This window comes from Dasypus novemcinctus, chromosome 30, assembly GCF_030445035.2.
Source record: "Dasypus novemcinctus isolate mDasNov1 chromosome 30, mDasNov1.1.hap2, whole genome shotgun sequence".
Lineage (NCBI taxonomy): Eukaryota > Metazoa > Chordata > Mammalia > Cingulata > Dasypodidae > Dasypus > Dasypus novemcinctus.
Window position 1 is genome coordinate 7379432 of NC_080702.1, and position 23790 is coordinate 7403221.

A 23790-nucleotide genomic window follows, 5' to 3' on the forward strand; every position below is an offset into this window, starting at 1 on the left:
AAATTAATAACTGCCTTGAAACTAATGAAAAAGATAACACAACATATCCAAACTTATGGGATGCAGCAAAAGCAGTACTGAGAGGGAAATTTATAGCCTAAATTCATACATCAAAAAAGAAGAGAGAACTAAAGTTGAAGAACTAAATGCACACTTGGAGGAATTAGTTAAAAAACAACAAACTAACCCCAAAGGAAGAAGAAAGAAAGAAAGAAAGAAAGAAAGAAAGAAAGAAAGAAAGAAAGAAAGAAAGAAAGAAAGAAAGAAAGAAAGAACAAAGATCAGAGCAGAACTAAATGAAATAGAAAATATGAAAGCACTTGAAAAAATGAATAAAACCAAGAGCTGGTTCTTTGAGAAGATGAAAAAAAAAATGGACAAACCCTTAGCTAGATTAACAAAGAAAAAAAGAGAGAGGGTGCAAATACAAAAAATAAGAAATGAGAAATAAGATCTCACCACTGACCCCACAGAAATAAAGACTATCATAAGAGGATACTTTGAAAAACTATATTCCAACAAAAATGACAATTTAGAGGAAATGGACAAATTCCTAGAAACACATAAGCAGCCTACATTGACAAAAGAAGAAATTGATGATCTCCACAAACCAATCACAGGTAAAAGATAGAATCAGTCATTAAAAACCTCCCAACTAAATAGAGCCATGGGCCAGACAGCTTCAGAGGTGAATTCTACAAAACATTCCAGAAAGAACTAACACCAGTCTTGCTTAAACTCTTCCAAAAAACTCAAACAGAAGGAACGTTGCCTAACTCATTCTATGATGCCAACATTACTCTAGTACCAAAGCCAAACAAAGACACCACAAGAAAGGAAAATTACATGCCAATCTCTCTAATGAACCTTGACAGAAAATCCTCAACAAAATAGTTGCTCATTGTAGTCAACAAAACATTAAACAAATTATACACCATGACCAAGTGGGGTTCATTCCTGGGATGCAAGGATGGTTCAACATAAGAAAATCAATTAATGTAATACACTACTACACTACATAATCATATTGAAGGAAAAAAATCACATGATCATATCTATAGATGCAGAAAAACTATTTGACAAAATATAGCACCCTTTCTTGATAAAAAACACTGCAAAAGATCAGAACAGAAGGAAACTTTCTGAAAATGATAAAGAGTATATGTGAAAAACCCACAGCTAACATCATTTACAATGGTGAAATCCTAAAATCTTTACCTCTAAGATCAGAAACAAGACAAGGATGCCCACTATCAACCCTCTTATTTAACATAGTCTTAGAAGTACTTGCTCAAGCACTGAGGCAAAAAACCAGACATAAAAGGTATCCAAATTGGAAAGGAAGAAGTCAAAATTTCACTATTTTCAGATGATATGATCTTATACATAGAAAACCCTGAGAAGTCTACAACAAAGCTTCAAGAACTTAGAAATGAGTTCAGGAAAGTCACAGGTTACAAGATAAATGCACAAAAAATCAGTAGCATTTCTGTACACCAATAATGAGCAAACTGAGGAGAACATCAGGAATGAAATGCCATTCACAATAGTAAATTAAAAAATCAAATACCTAGGAATAAATTTAACTGAAGAGGTAATAAAAACTTATACACAGAAAACTACATAACACTGTTCAAGGAAATCAAAGAAGACCTAAATAAATGGAAGAATATTCCCTGTTCATGGATACGAAGACTAAATATTATTAAGATGTCTATCCTACCAAAACTGATATACACATTCAATGCAATCCCAATAAAAATCAACACAACATTCTTTAATGAACTAGAGAAATTAACCATGAAATTTATTTGGAAAGGAAAGAGGTCCCAAACAGCCAAAGACATATTGAAAAAGAAGAACGAAATTGGAGGACTCACACTCCCTGACTTCAAAACATACAACATACTACAAAGCTACAAGAGTGAAAAATAGCATGGTACTATCACAAGGATAGACACATTGACCAATGGAGCCGAATTGAGAGTTCTAATATAGATCATCATATATACAGCCATATGCTATTTGACAAGGCCACCAAACCCTCTCAACAGGGAGAGAATGGCCTCTTCAACAAATGGTGCCTGTAGAACTGGATACCCATATGTAAAAGAATGAAAGAGGATTACCAACTTACACCTTATACAAAAATCAACTCAAGATGGATCAAAGACCTAAATATAAGACCCAAGACCATAAAGACCTTGAAGAGTGAAGTAGGGAAGCATCTACAGGACCTTGTAATCAGAAAGAGCTTCATGAACTTCACACCAAAAGCATGAGCAGCAAAAGAAAAAATAGATAAATGGGACTTCCTCAGAATTAAAGCCTTCTGCACCTCAAAGTAGTTTGTCAGGAAAGTGAAAAGAGGGCCTACACAATGGGAGAAAATATTTGGTAACCATATATCTGATAGGAGACATATATCTTGCATAAATAAAGAACTCCTATATCTTAAAAATAAAAAGACAAACAGCCCATTTAAAAAATGGGAAAAGATTTGAAAAGACACTTCTCCACAGATGATATACAAATGACTAAAAAGCACATGAAAAAGTGCTCAAAATCACTAGCTATTAGGGAAATGGAAATCAAAACAACAATGAGATATCATCTTTCTTCCATAAGACTGGGAGCTATCAAAAAATCAAAGACTACAAGTGTTGGAGAAGATGTGGAGGAATGGGAACACTCATCCACTGCTGGTGGGAATACAGAACGATCCAGCCATTCTGGAGGACAGTTTGGTGATTTCTCAAAAAACTAGCTATAGATTTGCTATATGACCCAGAATTTTCACTGCTGCGTATATACCCAGAAGATCTGAAAACAAGAACACAAACTGATATATGCACACCCATGTCAATAGCAGCACTATTCACTATTTCCAAAAGTTAGAATCAACCCAAATGCCCATCAACAGATGAATGGATAAATAAAATGTGGTATATACATACAATGGAATACTACTCAGCTATAAGAACAAATACAGTACAAACACATGGGATAACATGGATGAATCTTGTGAACCTTATGCTGAATGAAGCAACCCAGGCATTGAAGAACAAATACTACATGACCTCTCTGATATGAAATAAGTAAACCAAGCTGTCTCAGAGAGCTAGAGACTGGATGATAAACTTTAAGGTAGTTGGATGGTAGAGGAAGATTGTGAGCTGACAGGTACTTGGGTGAAATCTATGAGAAGCTCGTGGTAAGTTTTAGTACAGGGAAGGGATAAAATGGGACCATAGGGATAACTTTGGGTGGGGCGGTGTGGGTTTTAGGGGTGCTAGGGATGGGAGGATGGGTCAGATTGCCAAGAAATTGGTGAGAGGGTGAGGGGAACATTTGATAATGGGAGATTGCCAGGTATGTGGTTGAAATTGTGGTGCAGAGAAAACTCTTTAGAGAATGTAATATGGAAGGTTGCATGTTTGAAATGCTTAAAGGGGGGCATCTGACATAGGGCAAGCTTCTGGGGAGTGTGTGAGTGCTCATTTTGTCATAGTGGATTATTTCATTGGGTGGAGACCCATACAATGAGAGTGAAGGTGTACCCACATCTTGGGGAGGACTGATGTTCCCAAGCAGAGGGAATTGTATCTCTTGAGAGAATCGGTGGTTCCCAATAGGTTAGGGCAGTCAAGTAGATCAAGCCCTCAACATTTTTGCAAGTATCTCTGAATATGGTCCCTCAAGTAATGAAGATTGATTCTCATGGTGGGCCCTGAGGGGAGGGGGAAAGAGGTGTTAAATACATGGAATCAGGGTAACTGTGGGGCAATGGAAGTGTTCCACAAGATCATGCCATGATGGATATAAGTCATGTTAAATTACACCAAATAATTATAAAAGTCTATAAGTTAAAATGTAAACCATAATGTAAAACATAAGACAACAAAAATATAGAAAATTGTATAGTCTAAAATATAAACCATAATGTAAACCCAAATGGAAACATGTTTGAAAGCTATCATTTCAATATCTGTACATTAGCTGCCGCAAATATAATATGAACATGTAAAAAGATCACTGTTGGGGAAGGGACAAAGGGTTTGATATTGGATATGTGGGAGTACCATATATTGTATATGTGAATTACTGTGACCTAAAACTTATGTCAAGAGAAACTTAATAAGCAGAAAAAAGGAAAAGAAAAAGAGGAGGTAGACACTGAGGAAGAAATGGAGAAATTGACTTGCCACTGTACATACAGGGCAACACCTGTAGCACTAATGAAAGGCAAAATGTCTAAAACAAAGCTTTTTCGTTTTCTCATTTCTTTGATACCCCAATTTATTTTTCCTTTATTTAATTTTTCTAAATTTCTATGTATTCTGTATGTAACCTTTAAACCCATCACTATATTCCACTTTTCTCTTAATGGAACATGGCAGTATACTGGGCTTCCTTTTTGAAGAAGTTTTGAACTACAGAGTGGTTCGACTGTGGTAAGGGAGGAGCACTTGTGTGGGATGTCATTGGTGGGGGCACACAGTTGAGAGGAGGTTCTCCAGGGCATGTATACAGGGTATGTAGAAAGGTTTGGATATTTTCACAGTGGTTTCCATTGGAAACGACAGATGAGAGAGTGCTGAATTCCTGATCAGGGGAGCTCTATCACTTTCCCCAGTGGAACAGCAACAATCCCCCAAGTGCAATGGCAAAGACCAATAAAGATGGATGGTCCAACGATGAGTCCTCAATACTGATGGCTCCGATTATGAGCCTGTGTGCCATCTATGAACTAGGCCTATAGCGTGGGGTGCCTAAGAGTTACCTCCTGAGAGCCTCCATGTTGCTCAAATGTGGCCACTCTCTAAACCAAACTCAGCATGTAGATGCATTGCCTTCCCCCCAGTGTGGGACATAACTCCCAGGATGAGCTTCCCTGGCACCAAGGGATTCCTACCAAGCACCAGCTGATGATGTAACTACAAAAAGACCAAGAACAAAGGGGTCAACTCAGACCGGCAGAATATCTCAGCCTACATGTAATATCAGGTGTTAAAAACTACTTTTTGACTTTGGACAAAAAGGGGGAAATGGAAAGGACAAGTGAGCTTATATGGCTAAGTGTCTCCAAAAAAGAGGTCAGAAGGGGGTGATGCTTATGCATGCCTCAGCAGGATACCAGAGACAGCCAAGAGAGATGGAAACCCAGGTACTGGTTCTCCTGAGGGTGACAGTGACCCACAGGTTCTATGGTCAAGGCAGAGGGCTTTGGAGTTCAGGGCCATGTGAGTTGGCCCTACTATGGAGTTTGTGTTCCTGAGTGTGATGGAGTCGGAGTCAGATATAACCTTTCTACACATGCCCCTTCTGTTACTTTTACTGGACCTGTGGTTGGCATTTGGGTTGGTATATACTCAGGAGACCTGAATCTCTGAACTGTCCATGTGATGGCCAGGCCCTGGGCCTGAGTAGACTTGCAGCTCCTACCCTCTGGTTTCTTGGACTTATCCTGGCCAGGTGACAGGGAGGTGAAGAGGGTCAACCACCACACCAGGGAGCCAAGAGTGCCTACAGCTGCAAGCAGGAGAACTGCATCCATCACCCATGTGGAATCTAAACCCCCTCTTGATGTAGAGGGGGCTGGACATAGCCATCCCAGATCCACAAGATGGAGGAATAGAGTATGGATTAGAGTGGACTTACTTGTGTTCTGCTGGGGAACTATTGTGATTAGTAAGGGAAGAAATTGTAGTAGTGATGTGGAGAGGGGCCCACGGTGACTGCTGATGGTCAGGAGAGGAAAGAAGAGATATGGGTGGGGGCATTTTCAGGATTTGGAGTTGCCCTAGGTGGTGCTGAAGGGACAGATGCCGGATGTTGTGTGTCCTGTCGTGGCCCACTGGGTACACTGGGGAAGAGTGTGGACTACAATGTACACCACTGTCCATGTGCTGCAGCAGTTCTCCAGAATGTATTCGCTAGGTGCAGTGGATGTGCCACAATGATGGAAGAGTTTATTGATATGGAAGGGGTGGTGTGGGTGGAGTGGGGGTATATGGGGACCTCATATTTTTTGAATGTAACATTTAAAAGAAAATAAAGAAGAAGAAAAAAATAAGGACAGCAAGTGCCTCTCATCTCCTCTTCTGCAGGCTGAGGGTCAGGAAGCAGGAAGACGTGCAAACAAGCTGATGACCCTGGGTCTCAAAGTCAGATGCTCTGATTCCTCAGGTTCCTGAGAAAGGAGAAAGCCACATCTGCATCCCAAATGGGCCAGCCTGCTCCAGGCCCCAGAAAAGAAGGAAGCTGGACCCCGCATGTCTTAAAAATAGGGTTAGGAACTGAAAGAATGACTGCCACCACTCAAAGGGTCACACTTCCTGCCCACTGCACTGGCCTGGAACTAGCTCTGATACACCCAGGGAGGGACTGTGCAGGGCCCCAGGGAACCCTGGAAATCATCTCCCTGTGAACATAGCAGTCTCAAGGTCTGGGTGGGCATAATTCCACACGCAGGGCACTGAGCTAGGCATTTCATACCTTTTGCAACAATAATCAGGACCTTGGTGGCCACGAGAGCAGAGCCAGCCCATGCCAGGACTCAGGATGAGCCCCCAAAGCCTACTCAGGTCACATGGCAGCCCTGTGAAGCTGTGCTACCTTCTCCCACCCACTTTCCATGATTACAAATTCTGTCATCTCCATTCCACAGATGAGCATGAAGAGGCATTGAAAGGTGCAGTGCTCAGCCAGGGCACATGTCCTCTTTCTAGCAGCCAACACAGCCCCCAATCCACTTCCAGCCCACCTCACTTCTGTCCAGCTGCATTGGGCCAACAGTGAAGGGCTGAGCCAAGGGCACTGCTGTTCAGAGGGTAGACTCTCAGGAGGGCAGTTCCCCTCCACTCCTTCTGTCCCATTGCAGGAGCCTCTCTGGGATGGCTATTTGCATCCCACAGGCCTCAGCTGGAATCCCAGCTCTGCCACCTCCTGGCTGTGTGACTTTGGCCAAGTCACCTTCTCTGAAGCTCAGCTTCCTCCCTTGTGAAACGGGACAGCAGTAGAACCCACCTCTATGGGAGGTGGAATTAAGACCTGTGCATGTATAGGGGCTGCCAGCCAATCGCTCTCCAAGGCAGGCCCTCGACAGCCCCAATCCCTTTGAGCTGCCCTGCACCTGACCAGGGAAACACGGGGTCTCTGGGGCCATGGCTCCATACCCTCTCCAGCCTCGACTCTCCTCTACCTCCAGCCAGTCCTGCCCAGCCTCAGGGCCCTGCTCAGAGATCATGCCCCCACAGTGCTCCCCACCAGCACAAGGCAAGCCCAGGGTCTAGGGGCCACAACTCCACACCCTCTCCAGCCTCAACTCTCATCCACCTCCAGCCAGGCCTGCCCAGCCACATGACCCTGCTCAGAGATCGCTCCCCCACAGTGTTCCCCACCAGCGCCAGCATTACCCTAGACAGCACCCACCCTCCCAAGCATTCACACCCCCACCATGCCACCCTATCCAGCAACTGTGGGCATGCATGACCTGCAGGCTGCGGAAGCAGGTGAGGCTTGGTCTGTCATAGCCTGTCTCTTATGAGGCTGTGACTGGGGCAAGTTCTTTTGGACCAGTGAAGACCAAAAGGAGAGCAGAACACTGCCTAACATAGGCGGTTATTTCAAGGATGAAAGGAACTAGGGGATATAAAACACTCCTTTGTCCCCACAGGATGGACTTCCCTGGGCCTCCTAACAGGCAGGGAGCCCAGGCATGGGTGGCTCTTGACAACATCAGCTGAGGCTGACCCAGAGAACAAGCACACCTGGTTCTGGGGAAGGTCATGGCCAAACAGCCAGACCCAATGCCAGACGTGTGCTGCCTCTGCTGAAGGGGGCCTGCCTTACACTTACATGTATGGGCAAATGCCCAGGGCCCAAGAGACAGCTCAACCCATCTTTGCCCCAGAGGTGTCTAGCCCAGAGCAGCTGGGCACTAGAATCTGGAGCCCACAGAAGCTCAGTTTAGTTCCTAAGTCACCTGGAATCCCAGTCATTTCCTGTGAGCAAAACACCCAAATCCCATCCAGAGTGGCCATAATCCCAGCAACCCACAAGCAGGGCTTTTTATTATTATTATTATTATTTTAATTTTTTATTGATTTTGTAAAAATATTACATTAAAACAAATTATATGAGGTCCCATTCAACCCCACCACCCCCACCCCATCACTCCCCCCCCCAGCAACACTCACTCCCTTCATCATGACACATCCATTGCATTGGGTAAGTACATCTCTGGGCATCTCTGCACCTCATGGTCAATGGTCCACATCATGGCCCATACTCTCCCACATTCCATCCAGTTGTCCCTGGGAGAATTTACAATGTCTAGTGATTGCGGCAGCGGTCTTCCTAGCCTGGTCCTGTCCCTTGGGCCAGGTGGTTCTTCCCGGAGGCGAGGGCGAGGCGGGAGACTTGGCCGAGTCTCCGGCGGAGGCATGCAAGGTGTGAAGGGCGAAAGGAACAAAGGAGACGAAACGCCCTTGTGGAGCTGTAACAGAGCCGTTTATTGGGGAATGTACAGAGATTATATAGGGCTGTGGCGGAGGGGCGGGCAGAGTTCTTGCTGGGATGCCGTATAAGGCGTGCTGGGGAGACTTTCGATGAGGATTGGTAAGGAGCAACACGGAACTGCTAGGAGGGGGGTACGGGAAGGGGCGGGAATGGCGTCACAGCGAGGGGAGGCGGGAAGAGGAGGGGTAAGGGGGAGTGGGGGAGCCGTCCGGATGTTGCCTTTTGGTGGGAATAGTGGGAGTAGCCTAGATGACTGGGCGGGCTTTGGAGCGCCGCATACCAACGGCCCGAGGACGTGGCATCCGTACTGGCTGTCTCGTAGTGGGCCTGGGCAGGCTGAGGGCTTGCGCCCGTACCAGCCCTTCCCTTGACCACTGGCTCCAGGTTACGTGTCTACCTTCTGCCAGGGCTGGCCCCTACTGAGGAGGAGGCTATCCCACATTTCCCCCCGGTTTTTTAATTAAAAGAACTCAGGGCTCCCCCTATAAAGAAAGGGGCAGGGTAGGGCGGAGAGGGGGGGGGAAGATATAGGGAAGAGTTGGGTAGGGACTGTGTGGGGAGGGGGGTAGATGGACAGCTGATTGGGCTCGATTGGAGGGTGGCGAGAGTCTCTGGATGAGAACAAGTAAGGCAAAAAGTATGAAGTTATTGAGCTTGGCGGCTGGGGGACAGCAGACAGTTCTGAAGTCATATGGCGGTTGTCTGGACGTCAGGACAGTGGGAGGGTTTAGTTCTTCTCTTCAGACGTGTGGGACGGGGCTGGGCAGGGGGGCTGTCTTCTGTAGCGAGTCGCTGGTACTGGACGTGCACGTAGGATGTGAAGACTGCATTTGCTTGGTCTTTGGAGAGCTGGATGATTTTTCTGACGGCCCAGGGACCTATAGTGAGGGCTAGGATGATTATGATTAGTGGACCCAGAAAGGGGAGGAGGTACGGAAGGAGGGTATGAAAGACTCCAGAAAAGTAGTTAGCTGCTTCGCGCTCTCTTTGGCGTCTCTCTAATCCTTCTCGGACCTTTCTTAGACTGTCCTCGGCGAGGCCCGTAGAGTTGGCATATATACAGCATTCTTCCCCAAGGGTGGCACAGAGGCCTCCCTCCTTGAAGAGAAGAAGGTCAAGGCCCCGGCGGTTTTGGAGGACTACTTCAGAAAGGGAGTTAAGAGAGTTTTTAAGATGAGAGATAGCTGTTTGAAGGTGGGTGATGTCTTCATCGACAGCTTGCCTGAGGGAGGAAAGAGAAGAGGATTGTGTGGCGAGAGTGGCAATTCCTGTGCCTGCCCCAGCGAGACCTAGGAGAGTGGCAACCGTAATGACTGTGACGGGTTCTCTTTTCTGGAGGTGAGAGGGGAGTCTCTGATTTTGAAAGGTGGAGAAGAACTCTTTGTCACTGTGGAAAAGGACTCGAGGGGCTAGGAGAATGAGCAGACAGGTTTCTCTGGTCGCGTCGAGGGTGGCGACACTGAGGCAAGAGGTCAGCCCTGTAGAGGTGCAAAGCCATTGGGCGGTGTGATGGGGGATTAAGATTTTGGCGGAAGCGCTGGGAAAGGAGTAGTTGGAGCAAGCATTTAGGAGGGGATGGGAACCTTGGCGAGAATGAACACAGTGCCCTGTGGAGGAAATAGATTGAAAGGTTAAGGGGATGGAGGAGGTGTTCCAACTGCATTCGGTAGGAGAATGTTCGGGGGATTCACTGAAGGTGAGGTCCGTGGCGACGGGCTCATATAATGGAAGAGAGGGGGAGAGACAAAGCCAACAGCTCACAGTGAGGTCGGGTTGGGAGGTGTTCAGGGAGGTGTACGAGGCCTTGATTAGGTTGATGAGAGGGCTGGAATGCCGAGTAGGGGGGAGGCGAAGTTTGGGGTTATGGGAGCTAGGGGAGACAGTTGTGAGAGAGGTGCCGGGTGAAGGAGAGGGCGAGGCAGAGTGGGGTGGAGAGGAGGGTTGTGCCTGTGGAGGATTGAGAACTTTATTTGGGCCAATGCTGCTTGGGATGGGGGTGGTGGGGTGTCTCTTCTGTATGGAGAAGAGGCTACCCCAATCATAGCCTTCCATGTAGAGGCGGATGCCATATGTGCGGCCACTAAGCCAGTTGTCCTCATTGGGGTTTTTAACCGTAAGGGTTATATTGCGCCAATATTTTGGTTTGTCCATGCTACTTGGAGGTGCTGATCTCTGTTGGGAGCCTTAGACCATCCGTAGGCTACTGTTTTGCACCCCCAGGAGGGGCAATAAAAATGCGAGGGGTCAGCACAGCCCCTGCCTGTGGAAGGACAGATGTAAAAGCCAGAAATGAGGTTGGATTGGCATCGATTACTTAGCCAATTATTATTATCTAGATCTGCGAATAGAAAGAGATTACATATATGCACAGTAAGGGAAGGAGCGCCTGCTGTTATATTGAAGGCTAAGATTTTGTCTGGGCTGAAGGTTTTGAGTGTCCAATTGTAAGGTTGATGGGTGGGGTTGGCTTGACCTGTGGTAGCAAGAGAGAGGAGGAGGACAAGGAGGGGGATTAGGGAGGGTGAGGGGGGTTGAGATGGGGGGTGTAAGGTTCTGGCTTGCCGGTATAGCTGCAGGAGGTTTGCAACTTCTGTTGCAGTGGGGTCTTCCGTTGGACAGGGAGGGTCATGCAGGGTGACCTGGGTTACACGGCAGATCAGGCTACGGAGTTGACGGCGTTCCTTCCGTTTCAAGCGAGGCTGTTGCTGGGGCGCAATTGGTGTTTCAGGTTGGGTTTGAGCCGGCTGTGGTGGGGGGGCCGGTGGAGGGATGCTGTGCTGGGCTTGATGCATCCTTGCCCTCAATCGGCAGCGCTCGTGTCGAGACAGACTGCTCAGCGGTGGCTGGTCGGACATTCCGCCCTGGGATCCAGATGGGGTGGGAGGCATTTTCTGGAAAAACACAAGAAAACCCTCTCCCTTGGGTGAGGAGGGGGCTGGGCCCCTTCCAGCTATTAGTTTCAGGGTCCTTCCAATAGACCTTTGGGGCCTGGGTGGGCCGGTATGATGGCCCCCAATGTCTATGTAGGGGCGAGAGCCCTTCTTTGTTAAATGTTAAGAGGTTTAGATGTATAAGCGCCGCGGTAACCAGGTCCCCTGGGGATGCTTGGGGGAGCATTGCCCTTTCTTTTTCTATTTGTGTTTTTAATCAGCGGTGCTGACTTTCAACGATGGCTTGCCCCTGAGGGTTATAGGGGATGCCGAAGTGATGGGTGATGTTGTATAGCCGAAGAAAGGCAGCAAAGGAGGCACTGCAATAGGCAGGCCCATTGTCTGTTTTTATGTCCCAGGGAACTCCCATGAAGAGAATTCCTTGTCTTAAGGCTTTGACACAATGTTTGGCTGTTTCCCCAGCAAGGGGGACTGCATAGCACATGGCTGAGAAAGTGTCAATTATCACATGCACGTATTTGAGACGCCCAAAGGAGGGAACGTGCGTGACATCCATTTGCCATCTGGAGTTGGGCTTTAGGCCTCGCGGGTTGACCCCTTGAGGTTGTAGGGGGCCAAGTGGCACGAAGGGCGTGCAGACAGCGCAATTGCGGACTAAGTGTTTGCAGGTGTTTAGAGGGAGTCCACACAGATGATGCAGAGATGTGGCTGAGAAGTGAAATTTGGAATGTAGCAGCTTGGCCTGGTTGATAGTGTCTCCCGGGGGGGCTGCCGAGATGGCCAGTACCGCTTGGTCATTTTGGGCTGAAACTGCTTGGTCTACTATATTATTGCCATTAGCCAATGGCCCAGGGAGGCCCGAGTGACTACGAATGTGGCTAATGAACCAAGGGTTCTGTCGGTGTTCTAAGATACTTCGGAGGTCTGCAAGGGCTTTATCAATGGCTGAGTCCCCCGGAAAAAAGGTGGAAAAGGCGAGGACTCGGCAGACCTGATAGGTGTAAAGGCTGTCTGTGAAGATGTTTACTGGGTGGTCGCGGTGGTCCATGAGCGCACAGGAGACTGCTAGGATCTCACCTACTTGGACAGAATGGAGGTTGACATATCCGGTCAGGCGGGGTTCAGCGGCATTGAGGAGGTAGGAGAGGGTGGCAAACCAGGTTTTGGAGGCATCTGTAAAGACGGTGATTGCCCCGGGGATGGGTGCAGAGGAGGGGAAGGGATGGAAGGGGCTGCAGAAGGGGAGCTTAGCCAGCCCTTGCAGCAGCCGATGGCTAGGATAATGACAGCTGAACTCACCATGAAACCCTTCCAAAAGGATTTGCATGTCTGGGTTATCCCGTATGAGCAGGCTTGTTTGTCCGTCGTCTAGGGGCCAGACAATCTTTTTTGGTTGTGCCCCGAAGACATGGATAGCCAATGTGACTAGATCTGAAGCCAGGCTGATCCAGAGCCGCACTGCAGGGCAGATTTTTCTTAATCGGCTCTTGGCAGGATGCGCCCAGAGCAGGGGGCCATCTTGCCACAGGCAGCCCATTGGGGTCCCGGGCATGGGGAGGACAAGTGCTATAAGATGGCTCTCTCTAGTACTAATTCTATGGAGGCAGCAGGTGGCGAGTGCCTTGTTGACGGCGGCTATGGCTTCCTTTGCCTCTTGGGTGAGTTTAATGCGCCGGAAGACTGCTTGCGGTGGGGCTTCGGGGACACTTAATAGTGCAAAGAGTGGTTGGAGCTGTGCGGTGGTAATGGGCAGCGCGGAGCGGAGCCAGTTAATTTGACCGCAGAGCTGTTGAAGTTCAGTTAAAGTGACCCGGTCAGGGATGTCTAACTGGGGGGCGGATGGGGAAATGGTCTTATCAATAGTGAATCCCAAAAAGGTTAGGGGTGGTGTCATTTGGACTTATCTGGTTGAACGGAAAGGCCGATATCAGCTAAGTTAGTTGTCAGGTCAGCAAGGATCTGAGGAAGAGCAGAGGCATCTTCAGAGGCTACTAATATGTCATCCATGTAATGAATGAGCATAGCCTGCTCCCGTAGGGGGGCCACTGCATGGTTGACATACATCTGGCAGATAGCCAGACTGTTTCGCATCCCTTGTGGGAGGACCTTCCATTGGTACCTGCTGGCTGTGCCCGCATGATTGGGGACAGGAACAGTAAAGGCAAAGCGAGGGCAGTCCCGCTCATGTAATGGGATGGAAAAGAAGCAGTCTTTTATATCAATTGTGGCCACATGATAATGAACTGGAATGGCCATTGGATGGGGGAGTCCCGGTTGTGGGGATCCCATAGGAAGAATATGCTTATTAATTTCTCTCAGATCATGGAGGAGTCTAAATTTCCCTGTGGACTTCTTTTGAATGACAAATACTGGTGAATTATAGGGGCTGGTAGAGGGTTCAATGTGGCCAGCGCTCAATTGTTCCTGAATGAGGGCTTGGAGCGCTGCTAGCTTATGTGTGGGGAGGGGCCACTGCTCCACCCAAATGGGTTCCTCGGTGTCCCACTGCATAGGAACGGGTGCTGGAGGTGTTAAGCGAGCAGTGGCGTATATCATTGGGGGGGCTGTGTGGTAAGCACTGCCCCAGAGGCGGCGAGGATATCGCAGCCCCATAAGATTTGGTCTATGGTATGGAGGAATAACGGGCGGAAGGTGCCTGTTCGACTGTCTTCATCTTCCCATATGAGGGGTCTCATAGCTTGTAATGAGGGAGAGGTGCTGGTGGCCCCGATTACCGAGGGGCCATCTAGGACCTGCCAAGGCGTAGCCAGTTGGGCGGGCATGCAGGAGACTTCTGCCCCCGAATCAAGTGTACCTGTATACCATTGCCCCTCGATCTTTAATTTATGAGTGGGCCTTTGTGGGGTAATGGGGACAGTCCATAAAAGCGTTTTGGGTGGCTCCCCTGGCGGGCCTGCAGGAGTGACTTGGCTCTCATTTGCAGAGCCCGGTTTGGGAGGGGGCTTCGAGGGTGCCTCATTGGTCTGGTTGATTCCTTTGGAAATAGTGTGCCAGCGATAAGGGCAATGCCAGTCTCTACAAGGAAACTGGGGACAGTGGCCATTAATGACCCATGGAAAGGCATCTGAGTGGACTTTGTAGAGGGTACCTCTTAGGGATGGGGCTGAGGCATGCCCCTTTGGAAGTTTAAAGGCTTGTTGGCCTGTTGTCCAGAGGGCATGGAACGGGGGGCGGATTGGCAGTCACGTGCCCAATGAAACCCCTTACCACAGCGAGGGCAGGGGGTAGTTGGTGGGCGGCCTCCTCGTGGCAAGGGCCGAGGGGGAGGCTTGCCCCTCAACAGCTGACTGGGGCCTTCTGGTGGCGGGGCCTTGTGAGGGCACTCTCGAGCAAAGTGCCCGGTTTCGCCACAGCGGAAGCAGCCGGCGGTAGCCGCTAGTGCTGCAGTGACAGCGCCGGAAACCGCATTAGCGAGGGCTGTGGCAGATGGGGCGAGGCCACTACAGGCAAGGACCCAGTCATGGATACCCTTCTCTCACACTGGAAGGATGGCTTGTTTACATATTGGATTGGCCCCTTCTAGGATTAACTCGCGCGCCAATGCCAATTGCGCTTGGGGGTCATGAACCTTGCGGGAGCAGGTGTCCTCGACCCTTGAGACAAAGGTGGCAAATGGCTCATCCCGGCCTTGGGTTAACTTTGCAAACTTTTCGGGTTTGCTAGCCGAGCAGTTGCGGAAGGCTCGCAAGGCGACGTCTCGAAGAATTGGCCAGAAGTCAGCCGGGACCCACTGGTAAGCGGTCGCCTGGACAAAGTCACCCATACCCGTGTAGGCATCAGGAGGGTGGAGGATTCCCGTGGCTGCGTTCTGAGAGATTTGCCTTTCCGCCTCTGCTTGGAAGTGGGTGCGCCAATCGACAAATTGCCCGGGGTTTAATATGGCCCGGGTGAGGGAGGTCCAATCTTGGGGGAGACAGAGGTCTATGCCGATGTCCTGCATGAGCTGGATGGCATAGGGACTACCCAATCCGTCCTCCCTGACAGTTTTCCGGAGCTGCTTAACTGTTTTGGAATCGATTGGGTACCAGTCGTAGGGGCGATTAGCGGTAGGGGCAATATTCAAGGGAAAACAGCTGAGAGAGGGAGGCCCGCGAGAGGGAGAGATGTTGGAGGCAAGCTGGAAACGGGGGGAGGGCGTGGGTGCAGAGTGAGGGGGCCGGGTCGATTGACTTGCCGCCGGGGCTTGCGGGTGATTCCAGCGATTACAAGATGGCGGCGTGGAGGGCGCAGCCGAGGCGTAAGATGGCGGACAGGCCCCGCCCTCAGAAAGGGAGGGGTAGAGTGCACGCGCCTGGGGGTGTGGTGGGGAAATGACATCATGGCCAGGGTAGTTCTCCTTTTTGGTGCCCTTTTCAGCCGAAGGAGAAGGAGGAAGTGCGCCATCTTGATGAGGTCTCGTGTTGTCTTGTCTAGGCAGGTGGAGTTTGAGCGCATTGTTAAGTTGCTCGACTAGAGACTCTGTATCTGAAGGGGGGTCTGAATCAGAATCTTTGTCCTCCTTGGCTGCTTGGGCCGATAGGGCCTCCTTTGATTTACTGGGGCTCCTATCTGGGGGACGAGAGCCCTGTAGGCAGGAGCGAATGGTTATTAGGGTAGGCAGCATGCCGGGAGGGAACCGCTTCCCTTCATGCTCCATGGCGGAGGCGACCCGATCGATTAAGCGATCATACGTGATAGGGTCCCAGAGGTGGCAAGTGGAGAGCCATGGATTAAAAGGCAAGAGAAGGTTCCAATAAACTTGCAGTTGTCGAATGGAGACCTTACAGCGGTGAGTATCTAAAAGTCCCGCCAAGGCGCGGACCTGAGGCGCTTGCTGGGCAGATACCGGTTGCCCATGATATTGCCCTAGAGGGTGAAAAAGGCTAGAAGGGCCGAGACTACAAGGCTAAGAGAGGCGAGGAGAGCAAAGAACAATACTCTTTGGTGACAGGACCAATCCGAGGGAGCGAGTTCAGCGAGACACCAAGCGCCGATTAGAGGGACGATTATACAGACAACAACGCCAAAGACACGAAGGGGAAGTGGGGAAGAGTCTAGTGGGCTAGATGGGACAGTGGCGGCTGAGGGGACAGTAAGCATGGAAACGAAGTTCCAGAGATAGAGAAGCGGTTAGTGAGGAGCCGAGAGTTGAGGTATGAGTTTCTGAACGTTTATCGGTGCCTCTTAACCATAGCAGGTTGGTATAAGCCCCCAACTTGGAAGGAGAAAGCTCTGCGAGCAATTCTCCCAGACCGCCGTAGATTGTATGAGGTCACCGGCATTCAGAGGTGACAGAGTGGAAGGAGGCTAGGAGAAGGAGGAAGGTAAGGGTAGGAGAAGGGCCGCCAAGTTATGGAGCAAGGCGGGGATGGTTCTTGAGTTCACTGGCGGTGGCCACTGGTGATCAGGCAGTGGACACCTGTGTGAAATAATACGGTAGCAACTCTGTTTTGGGCGTATGGGGAGAGGCAGCCCCTGTCTGGGAGCAGCGAAGGGAGAGGTGGCCCCAGGACGGGGGCGGCGAAGGAGAGGCAGCCCCGAGACGGGGCGGCGAAGGGTGAGGAGAGGCGGCCCTGGAGCGGGGTGGCGAAGGGCGAGGCAGCCCCAGGACGGGGCGGCGAGGGGTGAGGAGAGGTGGCCCCGGAGTGGGGCGGCGAAGGGTGAGGCGGCCCCGGGATGGGGCGGTGAGGGGTGAGGAGAGGCGGCCCCGGAGTGGGGCGGCGAAGGAGGGGCCCTTACCTTGCAGGCGGGGAGAGGGGAACTGGAGAGGCGTCCGGGAGAGTGGACTCTGGGCGGGACCGCTGCGTGAGGATGAAGAGATTCCTCACACTGGGCACCAGTTGCGGCAGCGGTCTTCGTAGCCTGGCCCTGTCCCTTGGGCCAGGTGGTTCTTCCCGGAGGCGAGGGCGAGGCGGGAGACTTGGCCGAGTCTCTGGCGGAGGCATGCAAGGTGTGGAGGGTGAAAGGAACAAAGGAGACGAAACGCCCTTGTGGAGCTGTAACAGAGCCGTTTATTGGGGAATGTACAGAGATTATATAGGGCTGTGGCAGAGGGGCGGGCAGAGTTCTTGCTGGGATGCCATATAAGGTGTGCTGGGGAGACTTTCGATGAGGATTGGTAAGGAGCAACACAGAACTGCTAGGAGGGGGGGTACAGGAAGGGGCGGGAATGGCGTCACAGCGAGGGGAGGCGGGAAGAGGAGGGGTAAGGGGGAGTGGGGGAGCCGTCCGGATGTTGCCTTTTGGCGGGAACAGTGGGAGTAGCCTAGATGACTGGGCGGGCTTTGGAGCGCCGCATACCAATGGCCCGAGGACGTGGCATCCGTACTGGCCGTCTCGTAGTGGGCCTGGGCAGGCTGAGGGCTTGCGCCCGTACCAGCCCTTCCCTTGACCACTGGCTCCAGGTTACGCGTCTACCTTCCGCCAGGGCTGGCCCCTACTGAGGAGGAGGCTATCCCACAGTGATTGCCCCTGAAGCATCATCTAGGGCAACTCCAAGTCCCAAAGGCACCTCCACATCTCATCTCTTCCTGCCATTCCCCATATCCATCAGCCACAATGTCTACTTTTCCCATTCCAATGCCACCTTTTCTCTGTGGGCCTTGGATTGGTTGTGTCTGTTGCACCTCTATGTCAGGAGGAGGCTCAGATTCCACATAGATACTGGATGCAATCCTCCTGCTTTCAGTTGTAGGCACTCTAGGCTCCATCGTGTGGTGGTTGACATTCTTCAACTCCATCTTAGCTAAGTGAGGTGAGTCCAATAAGCCAGAGTGTAGGAGCAGAAGTCTGTTGAGGCTCAGGCCCTGGCTATCATATGGTCAGTCCAGAGACTCAGATCCCCTAGATATATCTTAAAGCCCAGCACCAACTACAATTCTGGTAAAGTGACAGGAAAGGCTTGTGAAAAGAGATCACCTCTGAGTCCAGCTCCATCATGCAGAAACACCAACTCCAAAGAAGGGCCAACTGATATGGCAGTGAACTCCATCTGCCATGACCATAAAACCTGTGGGTCTCTGAGGCCTCAGAAGAACCAATACCTGGGGTTGTATCTACTTTATCTGTCTCTGAGACTCTGCTCAGGTGTGCATAAGGGCAACCCCTCTGATAACCTCCAGACTCTTTTTTAGAGACTCATAGCCATATAAACTCATTTGTCCTTTCCATTTCCCCCTTGATTTAGGACAAAAAGCATTTTTAACTCCTGTTATTATATGTAGACAGGGATATTCTGCTGGTCTGAGATGAACCTTTTATTCAAGGTCATTTTCTAGTTACGTCATCAGCTGGTACTTGGTAGTGATCCCTCAGCGCCAGGGAGGCTCATCCTAGGGAGTCATGTCCCACTCTGGGGGGAAGGCAGTGCATTTACATGCTGAGTTTTTTGCTTCGAGACTGGCCACATTTGAGCAACATGAAGGCTCTCAGGAGGGACTCTTAGGCACACTGCTGTTCTAGGCCTTGTTCTTATTTCAGGTGCACAGGCTCACAAGCATAGTCATTAGTATCAGGAGCTCACTGTTGGATCCTCATTCCTTCCTGGTCCTTGCTGTTGCACCCGGAAGACTGCTGCTGCTCCCCTATGTACCATGACAGAGCCCCCCTGGCCAGGAACCTAGCAAACCCCCAGCTGTTGTTTTTAATTGTTTCCACTATGAATATATCCAAACATTTTCATGCACCCCAAACATATGCCCTGTATAACTCCCTGTCAATCATATGTCCCCTGTCAATAACATCCCACACCAGTATTCCTCTGCTGCCATTGTTGAACCACTCTGTGATCCAAAACTTCCTGAAAAGTGAAGCCCAATATAATGCCAGGTTCCTTTAATAGTAAAAGGGAATAAAGTTTAAAGGTTAGATATAGAATACATATTAATTTGGAGAAATTCTACATCCTATCATTTTATTTTCTTTTTTTTTGTAATTATTAAGGTTCTCTTCACAAGAGTTTTAGATGACAGTAATTCATATATGCAATATACAGTACTCCCACATATCCAATATAAAAACTTTTCCCTTCCACAGCAGTAATCTTTTAACATATTCATACCATATTTACTGAAACTGATGTACAGATATTGAGACAATAGCTTTCAAACAAGGTAACATTTGTGTTTACATTGTGGTTTATACTTTAGGCTATACAATTTTCTAAATTTTTAGTTATCCTATGTTTTACATTATGATTTACATTATTAGTCTATAGGTCCCCATATATTTTTGGTGTAATATTACATGTTTTATATCCATCCTTGTGTACTCTTCTGAAACACTTCTATTGCCCTCACAGTTATGTTGGTTCCATCTATTCAATATCTCTTTCCCCCTTCCCTTAGGGCCCACAGTGACAGTCAATCTTCATTTCTTGAAGAGTCATGTTCACAGATGCTTGCAACAATGTTGAAGGCTTGACATGCTCAACTGCCCTAAAGCCCTGGGAGCCACCATTTCTCTTGAGAGATATGGTTCCCTCTATTTGATGGCATCAGTCCTCCCGAGGATGTGGGTATACCTTCACTCTCATTATATGGGTCTCTACCCAATGATATAACCCACTCTGGCAAATGAGCATTTACATATTCCCTAGGAGTCTATCCTGTGTCAGATTATCCCCTTTAAGTATCTTAAACAGGTAAGCTTCCTTATTATATTTTGAAAAGGTTTTCTCAACATTATACTCTCAAAAAACACCTGACAATCTCCTATGTTCATATGTTGCCTCCCCCTCTCCCCAATTTCTTGGGCAATATTACCCATCGCCATCTCTAGCCCCCCTCAAGCCCACAAACCCCACCCAGGGGTAACCCTATGCCCCCATTTTATCCCTTCCTTGTACACATACTTACCTTCAGCTTATCATAGATTTCACCCATGTAGGTGTCAGCTTACATCCTTCCTCTACCCCCCAATTTCCTGTAAGACTATCATCCAGTCTCAAGCACTCTGAGGCAGCTTGGTTTACTTAATTCATATCATTGAGGTCATATAGTATTTGTCCTTCAATGCCTGGGTTGCTTCGCTCAACATAAGGTTCTCAAGATTCATGCGTGTTATCACATGTGTTTGTGGTGTATTTGTTCTTAAAGCCGAGTAGTATTCCATTGTATGTATATACCACATTTTATTTATCCATTCATCTGTTGATGGGCATTTGGATTGATTCCAACTTTTGGCGATAATGAACAATGCTGCTATCAACATTGGTGTGCATATATCGTTTTGTGTCCTTGTTTTCAGTTCAGTTGCTGGGTCATATGGCAAAGCTATGCTTAGTTTTTTGAGAAAGCACCAAACTGTCCTCCAGAATGGTTGGATCGTTCTGCATTCCCACCAGCAGTGGATGCGTGTTCCCATTTCTCCACATCCTCTCCAACATTTGTATTCTTCTGTTTTTTTCATAGCTGCCAATCTTATGGGAGTAAGATGGTATCTCATTGGAGTTTTGATTTGCATTTCCCTGATAGCTAGAGATTAGGAGCATTTTTTCATGTGCATTTTAGCAATTTGTATTTCTTCTTTGGAGAAGTGTCTGTTTAAATCTTTTTCCCATTTTTCAAATGGGTTGTTTATCTTTTTATTTTTAAGATATAGGAGTTCTTTATATATGCAAGTTCTAAGTCTCTTATCCGATGTATGGTTACCAAATATTTTCTCCCATTGTGTAGGCTCCCTTTTTACTTTCTTGACAAACTCCTTTGAGGTGCAGAAGGTTTTGGTTTTGAGGAAGTCCCATTTATCTATTTGTTCTTTTGCTGTTCATGCTTTTGTTGTGAAGATCATGAAGCCATTTCCTATTACAACGTCTTGTATATGTTTCCCTACACTGCTTTCCCAAGTCTTTATGGTCTTGGCTCTTATATTTAGGTCTATGAGCTATTTTGAGTTGATCTTTGTATAAGGTGTGAGATGGTAATCCTCTTTAATTTTTTACATATGGATATCCAGTTCTCCAGGCACCATTTGTTGAATAGGCCATTCTCTCCCAGTTGAGAGGGTTTGGTGGCTTTATCGAATATTATATGGCTATATATATGAGGTTCTGTATCAGAACTTTCAATTCGATTCCATTGTTCTGTGTGTCTCTCCTTATGCCAATACCATGCTGTTTTCACTCCTGTAGCTTTGTAGTATGTTTTGAAGTCAGGGAATGTGATTCCTCCAATTTCGTTTTTCTTTTTCAATATGTCTTTGGCTATTCAGGGCCTCTTTCCTTTCCAAATAAATTTCATAGATAGTTCTTCTAGTTCCTTAAAGAATGTTGGGTTGATTTTTATTGGGATTGAATTGAATGTGTAGATCAGTTTTGGTAGGATAGACGTCTTAATAATATTTAGTCTTCCTATCCATGAACAAGGAATATTCTTCAATTTATTTAGGTCTTCTTTGATTTCCTTGAACAGTCTTGTGTAGTTCTCTGTGTATAAGTTCTTTGTCTCTTTAGTTAAATTTATTCCTAGGTATTTGATTTTTTTGTTTACTATTGTAAATGGTATATGTTACTTGATTTCCTCCTGAATTGCTCATTATTGGTGTACAGAAATGCTACTGATTTTTGCACATTGATCTTATAACCTGCGACTTTACTAAACTCATTTATGAGTTCTAGAAGCTTTGTTGTAGACCTCTCAGGGTTTTCAAAGTATAGGATCATGTCATCTGCAAATACTGAAATTTTGACTTCTTCCTTTCCAATTTGAATGCCTTTTATATCTGGTTCTTGCCTCAGTGCTCGAGCAAGTACTTCTAAGAGAATGTTAAATAGAAGGGGAGAGAGTGGGCATCCTTCTCTTGTTCTTGATCTTAGAGGGAAGGATTTTAGGATTTCTCCATTGTAAATGATGTTGACTGTGGGTTTTTCATACTCTTTATCATGTTCAAAAAATTTCCTGTATTCTGATCTTTTGGAGTGTTTTTATCAAGACAGGGTGCTGTATTTTGTCAAATGCTTTTTCATATCTATAGATATAATCATATGATTTTTTTCCTTCAATCTGTTTATATGGTGTATTACATTGATTGATTTTCTTATGTTGAACCATCCTTGCATACCTGGAATGAATCCCACTTGGTCATGGTGTATAATTCATTTAATGTGTTGTTGAATACGATTAGCAAGTATTTTGTTTAGTATTTTTGCGTCTAGGTTCATTAGAGAAATTGGTCTATAATTTTCCTTTCTTGTGGTGTCTTTGTTTGGCTTTGGCACTAGGGTAATGTTGGCATCATAGAATGACTCGGTAATGTTCCTTCTGTTTTGATTTTTTGAAGAGTTTTAGCAGGATTGGTGTTGGTTCTTTCCGGAATGTTTTGTAGAATTCACCTGTGAAGCCGTCTGGACCTGGGCTCTTCTTAGTTGAGAGGTTTTTTTGTTTTTTTTTTTTTTTAAGATTTATTTATTTATTTAATTTCCCCCCCTCCCCTGGTTGTCTGTTCTTGGTGTCTATTTGCTGCATCTTGTTTCTTTGTCCACTTCTGTTGTCCTCAGCGGCAGGGCACGGGAAGTGTGGGCGTCGCCATTCCTGGGCAGGCTGTACTTTCTTTTCACGCTGGGCGGCTTCCTCACGGGCGCACTCCTTGCGTGTGGGGCTCCCCCACGCGGGGGACACCCTGCGTGGCCCGGCACTCCTTGCGTGCATCAGCACTGCACATGGCCAGCTCCACACGGGTCAAGGAGGCCCGGGGTTTGAACCGTGGACCTCCCATATGGTAGACGGACGCCCTAACCACTGGGCCAAAGTCCGTTTCCCGAGAGGTTTTTAATGACTGATTCTATCTCTTTACTTATGATTGGTTTGTTAAGATCATCAAATTCTTCTTTCATCAATATAGGTTGCTTATGGATTTCTAGGAATTTTTCCATTTCCTCTGAATTGTCATTTTTGTTGGAATATAGTTTTTAAAATATCCTCTTATGATAGTCTTTATCTCTGTGGGGTCAGTGGTGATAACTCCTTTCTCATTTCTTATTTTGTGTTTTTGCATCTTCTCTCTTTTTTTCTTTGTTGGTCTCACTAAGGGTTTGTCAATTTTATTGTTCTTCTCCAAGAACCAGCTCTTGGTCTTGTTTAGCTTTTCAAGTGCTTTCTTATTTTCTATTTAATTTAGATCTGCCCTTATCTTTGTTATTTCCTTCTTTCTTCTTCCTGTGGTACTACTTTGTTGTTTTTTTACTCATTCCTCTAAATGTCCAGTTAGTTCTTCAATTTTTGCTCTTTCTTCTTTTTTGATGTATAAATTTATGGCTATAAATTTCCCTCTCAGTATTGCTTTTGCTGCATCCCATAAGTTTTGGTATGTTGTGTTACCATTATCATTTGTTTCAAAGGTAGTTATTGATTTCTTTTGAGATTTCCTCTTTGACCCACTG